The sequence below is a fragment of the Bos mutus genome, chromosome 4 (genome assembly GCF_027580195.1).
Source record: "Bos mutus isolate GX-2022 chromosome 4, NWIPB_WYAK_1.1, whole genome shotgun sequence".
In the NCBI taxonomy this organism is placed as follows: Eukaryota; Metazoa; Chordata; class Mammalia; order Artiodactyla; family Bovidae; genus Bos; species Bos mutus.
In genome coordinates, this window is record NC_091620.1 from 71,801,662 (window position 1) to 71,808,743 (window position 7,082).

Consider the following 7,082-nt stretch of genomic DNA (forward strand, 5'->3'; position numbering starts at 1 on the left):
TCCTTTTTTAGCTCATAGGGAATAGAATATATTTTATTTTATTTTTTTTTAGCTATAAGTCAGGTCAAGTGTCAGAGAAGGCAATGGCAACCCACTCCAGGACTCTTGCCCGGAAAATCCCATGGGCAGAGGAGCCTGTTAGACTGCAGTCCATGGGGTCACTAGGAGTTGGACATGACTGAGCAACTTCACTTTCACTTTTCACTTTCATGCATTGAAGAAGGAAATGGCAACCCACTCCAGTGTTCTTGCCTGGAGAATCCCAGGGATGGGGGAGCCTGGTGGGCTGCCGTCTATAGGGTCGCACAGAGTCGGACATGACTGAAGCAACTTAGTAGCAGCAGCAGGTCAAGGCTGTGGATCCTCCTGTTCAAAGAAGTTACATCACCTACCCAAGTTATCTCAACTAATTAGACACAGATCCTGAAACTGACTGGTTAAATAACTAGGAGAACCAGAGAAAACTGCCTCTCATATGTGAAGAGGAATCTGAACCTGAGAGGCTGGTGTTGCTTCCAAGTGCTTCCCATGGGAGTTGCAACCGCTTTGCTCTGTCACACTCTAGCCAGCTTACTGCTGACAGAATGGAGAAATGGATTTTCAGTTGACATAAGAAAACAGTATCTAATATGCCTCAGAAGGAGAGATGCTTATGCAGAGCCTAAAAATGTAGGCCGTTCAAGGAGACCCAAGCCACCTGTGGACTTGAAAACATCTCAGGACTCCTCCAGTCCCAAGGTTTCTATAAGTCCCTAGAAAAGTGGGAAGGAAGAGGAGGCTTTGAAAGCAGAAGTCATGATTCAGTGAGGACGATGACTGCATTTTTATTCTGGGTAGTGAACCAGAGAATAAAGAACAGATTTCCCTTTATTTTCTGAAGATGAAGGAGAATAGAGAATAGAGTGAGAATTAATACAACCGGAACTGGAGACACAAAAGAAAGAGATAAGCAAGCTAGCAGGGAGGAGAAGGAAAAAAAAGAAACATGCAGCTTTTATTTCCTCAGAGGGAACCCTTTGAAAGGACACTGCATATCAGCTGATATGAAGCTGATAAACTCAATATCAGCTGATAAACTCAACTTCAAGTATTCCATAGAAGAGAAAGGTATCACCTAATTGAAAAAATTTAAAAACCTATTTTTAGTCCATTTCTTCATTCCTTCCATACAAAAATATTTAACCATGCATTGCGACTGCTGTTATGGACTGGCTGAATTGTGTCCTCCAAAAAAGATATATTGAAATCCTAACTCCTAGAAGGTCAGAATGTGGCCTTACTTGGAAATGGGTCTTTACGGTAATCAAGTTAAAATGAGATCATCAGGGTGGGCCTAATCAACTATGACTAGTATCTTTATAAAAAGGGAAATGTGGACACAGAGACAGACAGACACAGGGAGAATGCCATGTGAGCATGAAGGCAGAGAAGGCAAGTAACACCAAGAACTGAGACCAGCAGCAGCTCAGAGAGGCGTGTGGGACAGGTTCTCCAAAGCACTCAGGAGGAGCCAACCCTGCTGACACTTTGATCTTTGACGTCTAGCCTCTGGAACTATGAAGCAATAAATTTCCATTGTCTAACCCGCCCAGTCCGTGACACTCTGTTATGGTCTCCCTAGCAAACTAACAGAACGGGCTCTTCTGAGTTTCACCTTTCCAGAATACACACTTTTTGATAAAGGCGTGGAATGCTCTGAATTGTGACACTCAAAAGCAAGTTAGACCAGGAACTCACTGAGTACAACTCTTGTTTCACAACAAGAAAACCAAAATCCGGGAAGGGTGAGCAACTTGCCCATGTTTTCACAGTGGCAGAGCCATGACTGAAGCCCAGACACCCTGACTTCAAGACCACACCTCTTTCCACCAAGACCTGGTTGTACCAAAACTGCAAAGACAGTTATTGAATACTGGTTGCATGCACCTGAAGTATGACACCTTAAGCTGGAGATAGCTATGTTTTACTGGCATGGCAATTGGGAGAGTGCGCCCATTTTACTCCAAGGGGAAATTGACCAAACTGACCAGGGAGGCCACTGCTGGGAGGCCTAGAAGCATCTGCTCTCTGCAGGTACACTGCATCGCTGGTCCTTCCCCAGATGGTCAATCCACAGAACTGGGAGGCTGGAAAGAATTCTACATTAGCTCAGATGCCAAGAAAGAACCAGCGACTGCAACACATGTTTGCATAAGATCTTATGGAATTCAGCTCAGAATAAACTTTCTGATCCCCAAGTAAATGCTCAAGGACGGAGGCATTTCTTTCTTCTCCTCTATATGAAAAAACTAGTCCTAGGCTATTTACCTTCTGTCATGCAGATTGAGAGTGGCGATCTGGAGTTTTTAAGTGTCTTGTCCTCCCAAGTCAGAAGGCCTGGTCCCCTCCCCAAAAGTCCTCCAAAAGAACAAGAAGAAAATACTTCACGGAGCGGGCTAGAGCAGACCCTTGGTTTCTGTCCCACTCAGTAAACATGCCAAGTACTAGGCAATGACACGTTTAAAGGGGTGGCAATTAAGTGAAATCCGGGTAAGGCATGGATTTGTCTCCCAAGTCAAGAGAAGGTGAGGGATTCCTGCTGCTATTGACTTTCTAGGACTGGACTTCTCTAGATTTTATCTCTCAGCACAAGGAATGAGGAAGAGCTATGATGAAAGTGGCTTGGAGCTCCAAGGAGTGGATGGCCAAGAAAGGGTCATGGACCATCATAGGGCATCAGGGAAGTCCTGTGTTCAGACGCTCAGATGCAGGCCTGTGGAAGGAAACCAGGCCCAGCTTGGGCACTCGGGGCCGGAGGAGGTGCCCCTGCCACTCTTCACCACCACACCTCCTTAGTCATTAGACCAGCCAGTGTCTCCCTCCTGGGGAATCTGGACTCAAATTCAACCCCAATCAGGTTGTGTTCATAAATGGAGGAAATATGATGCAGAAGCTGTTGGTAACGGCCATTTCTACCAAGCAGATTAGAAAGTAGAGAAAACTCGCCTACAAAGAGATAGATGGATAGAGCAGACTTGCAGACAAGCAGGAAAAAGAGACAGAAAGGGAATCCCTAAGTTTCCATGGGGCTTTGACCCCTAGTTCCAGAACATCCCTAGGGTCCAGCTGCCTCATGACCTCATGTTTCCTGAGAATATTTTGTTTTAAGCTAGCGCATGTAGCCTTCTGTTGCTTACAGCCTCAAGAACTCATTTATTAGAAATCATCTATGAAACCACTGGCCGGGGAATGGCCAAGACCAGAGCACTGTGGGACTCTCCTGAGCACCTCCCAGGGGTCTTGCAAATCCACTTAACCATACCTTTGAAGCCATATTTTGCCACCTCATGGATGAAGATGAATTTGAGTTTTGACATTGACCTAATATTATCCAGACACTCCCCTCACCGCATATTATACTTTGAGCTGGCAAACTAACCACAACCAAAGTCTTGTGTTCCTTCTAGATGACACGTTCTAAGGAGGAGAATAATGGGTCACACTGTGTGTGTTAGTTGCTCAGTCAGGTCCGACTCTTTGCAACCCTAGGGACTGTAGCCCACCAGGCTCCTCTGTTCATGGAATTCTCCAGGCAAGAATACTGGAGTGGGTTGCCATTTCCTTTCCAGGGGATCTTCCTGACCCAGGGATGGAACCCAGGTCTCCTGCATTGCAGGTGGATTCTTTACCATCTGAGCCACTAGGGAAGCCCTTGGGGCACAGTCCCCTTATTGGAAATTCTTGGGGCCCAGAGTTTTACAAATTCAGAATTTTTCAGGTTATAAAAAGCATGACCCCTAATCAAACACATGAACATTTCTGTAGCAAAATGCACAATGATTTTTTTAAGTGGGTCAAATCAAAATAATAGTTTCATATCAATGTTAGTTTCCTGCCAAGCAGATCCGATCAGGCCAGGTTTTGCCCTCTAGTGAGTTACTAAAAACCTTAGTTTCAGAGCTTTCTATATTGTGGTCACAGACTATTACTAACCCCTATTTAATATTAACAGATAAAAACCTGAAGACCAGAGAGGGAGAGTATTGATATTTTCTCAGGGTGACCCAGATAATAGTGGACCAAATGGGAATTCAAAACGAAGCTGTCTGGCTCCAAAGCCTACAGCCTTAACTCCCCTCACATTCTGGCGCTCCATTGTTACACTGGCCGCATGAGGGAATCAGGCTGGTCCCAGACCTGGAAACCACATAGAGAACAAGTAAGCGAACTAGAGCAAAGGGCAGAGAAAGCCAAAGAGGAGATGTGTCCATTTTCCTCAGCTACCCGTCTCCCTCCCAAATTCCTTCCCCAATTCCATTTTTCCTAAGAGGACATCGAGCTACCAAAGACACTGGAAGCAACTGCAGGGAGAAAGAGGCTCTGAGTTTGGAGACAGGACCTGAGAGTGTGTACAATGAGCAGAGGAGAGCTGTGAATTAGAGGCTGGCTGCCAGCAGCCTCAGATCTTTATCTTTCTTGCACTCATTCATCAATGAATTAATGAGCAAGAAACTGTGCCTCCATTTTGGGAAGTGTGTTAGCTTTGTTTCTTTCTTTCATGTGTGTGTGTGTTAAAGCCTGTGGTTATAAACTAGAGAAAATATAATGTGAGTTCTGTGGTTGAGATGGCCGGGTGTCAGAACATCCAAGCTTCCCTCTTAACGCAACTCCAGCTGGAGTTTACTCTCCCAGCATCCTTCAGAGCTTGCATTTGGTCAGTAGGGTGTGGGCAGAAAAATGAGGTGTGTCCTTTCTGAGTTATGCCCCTAAAAGAAACATGCATTCTGCCCCTGGCCTTTCCCCCTTCCTGCTACCTAGATGATGTCACAAGCTAAAGCAAACACTTTAGACTCAGAGATGGAAATCTTGTGTTAAAAAACAGAACTGCCTTGCCAGCATGGACAGCTCACCTCCAGACTATTACACTGAGAAAAATAAGCTTCCATCTTGTTTAAACTATTATAATTGGGGGAGGGGGTCTTAGTTTCAACAGCTAGGCCATTACTCTAATAACAAGTTTTAAAGTCTTTTTTAGCAATTTAGAACATTCTTGCTCTGCACTTGGTCTGCCTCTACCAGGGACTACTACCCAAATAACTTCTCGATATGTTTTGGTTTTTTATTTTATCCTTACTGTTTTTCAAGTTAATTTTTGTGTCCCACTACATACTGTGTTTGCAACCTGTCACTTGCAGAAAGGAAACACTTTCGAGAAGGCCTGCTAGGAGCCAGTTACTATGCTAAATGCCTGACCTGCAATGTCTTGTTCAGTTTAACAGATGTGTGAGTCCAATATCATCATTTTTATTTTATAAATAAGAGACAGGCTCAGAGAAGTTAGGGGTCTTGCCCAAGTGGCACAGCTAGGAAGTGGCAGGCTTTGGCTTTGAAGCCAGCTGATGTCCAGGTTGGTTCCTTCCACTACTCTATATTTACACTGGGGTGAGCACATCACAGGCAGCATTCAGGTTGTGAGATTGCTTTTCTTCTGGCTATAATTGATTTCATCAGTGTTTACTTTGTGACATCTCTATGCAACCTGCAATCCCTTAGGGCAATGTCTGTTTTATTTTTTATAAATTGTGGGAATACTCAGAACCTAAAACTTACCATTTACCCCATTTTAAGTGCACAGTTCTGTGGCTTTAAGTGAATTTATATTGTTATACAACCATTCACCAATATCCACCTCCAAAACTTTTTCATCACCCCTGAAAAAATATGGGATGTTTCACAAGTTTGTGTGCTCACAGGGACCACATGAATCATCTCTGCTTTGTTTCAAGTGCTGCCCGAGTGAACACAGCAGGCATGTGACTAGGTCACTGGTTTTCTAGTTGTTGGTTCCTTTCCTGCTTTTCTTTCTTCTTTCTTTCTGTGACCTGCTGTATGATCTGCCAGTAATGAAATGAACTGTCCTATTCACAGATGTACCTGTTCAGAGTCCTGAGCTAACATAGGGAGAAATTAACATGATCCTCCATAAAACGGCCTGGCTTGGATCCTGTCTTCATGTCTGCCTCACCAATCCCCAGGAGGCTGAGCAAGAAAGCAGGAGAAGACTCACAAGCTGCCCAATTCAAATCTGAACCACTGAACTGATTTGCTCTGCTTTGGGGCCACTGGGGTGAGACTCAGAGCACCGTCCAGTACCAGGGCTGGAGGAAGATACAGGGGTCGTTAGGTCTGCCCCTACTTGATTCACTGGTGAGACCATTGAGGCTCTGACAGGCAGGACTCCTGACCCTGCCCAGAGCTCTCTCCACCTTGACATCTGCTGGCAAGTCTTGCCCAATGCCCTTCCTTTCCCTCTTAAGTCTGTTTAAGCCTTTCTCTCCCTAAAAGCCAAAAGTCTATTTAAAAGCCTCAATCCCATCAGCTCTTTACACAGGCCATGGGTCCCTCTGCCCACCCCAGGCCCAGTGCTAGGGTGCTACAAGAAAACCTTAAAAATATTGGCAGTCTCATAAACGCTTAGACTTTTCTTCCCAGATCCTTGTGTTAGGACAGCAGGGTGTGTTGGCTGGCAGCTGAGAGCTGCCAGCCCTTTGCACAGTCCCTTCCCAGGGCAGATGGCAGCCTGCATCCAGAAACCGGGGCCCCAAACTGGCCAGCGTGAAGACCATCCTTGCTCCAAGCTCTCTGTGCAGCTGCTGAGGCCAGTTGTGACTATCTGCAGCCTGGCCCTCCCTCTGCCCAGTGTGGTTCCTTCCCCAGTAGCCCCTCTAATAAACCTCCTGCACACAAACCGCCCATCAGCCTGCCCCCAGGAGCCAACCAAAATAAAAACAACAACGAGGAGGTTTTGGTTAATAAATGTTTAAAGAATGGTTTACCCATGCCACATTAACTCAACTCCATTCATTACTCCCTTTCATATTCATGAGCATCTCAAGTGTCAGTACCTCTAGTAATAATTCATAGGTAAAAAGTTCTCACTTTATGTACATCCCCAGCCTATATGTAGTCATTGCAGAGAAATTGTCGATAACGATAAATTATGGTGTTTTTTATTTTTTGGCTTGGAGGATCCTAGTTCCCCAACCAGGGATCGAACCCAGGCCACTGCAGTGAAAGTGCCAAGTCCTAGTCCCTAGACCACC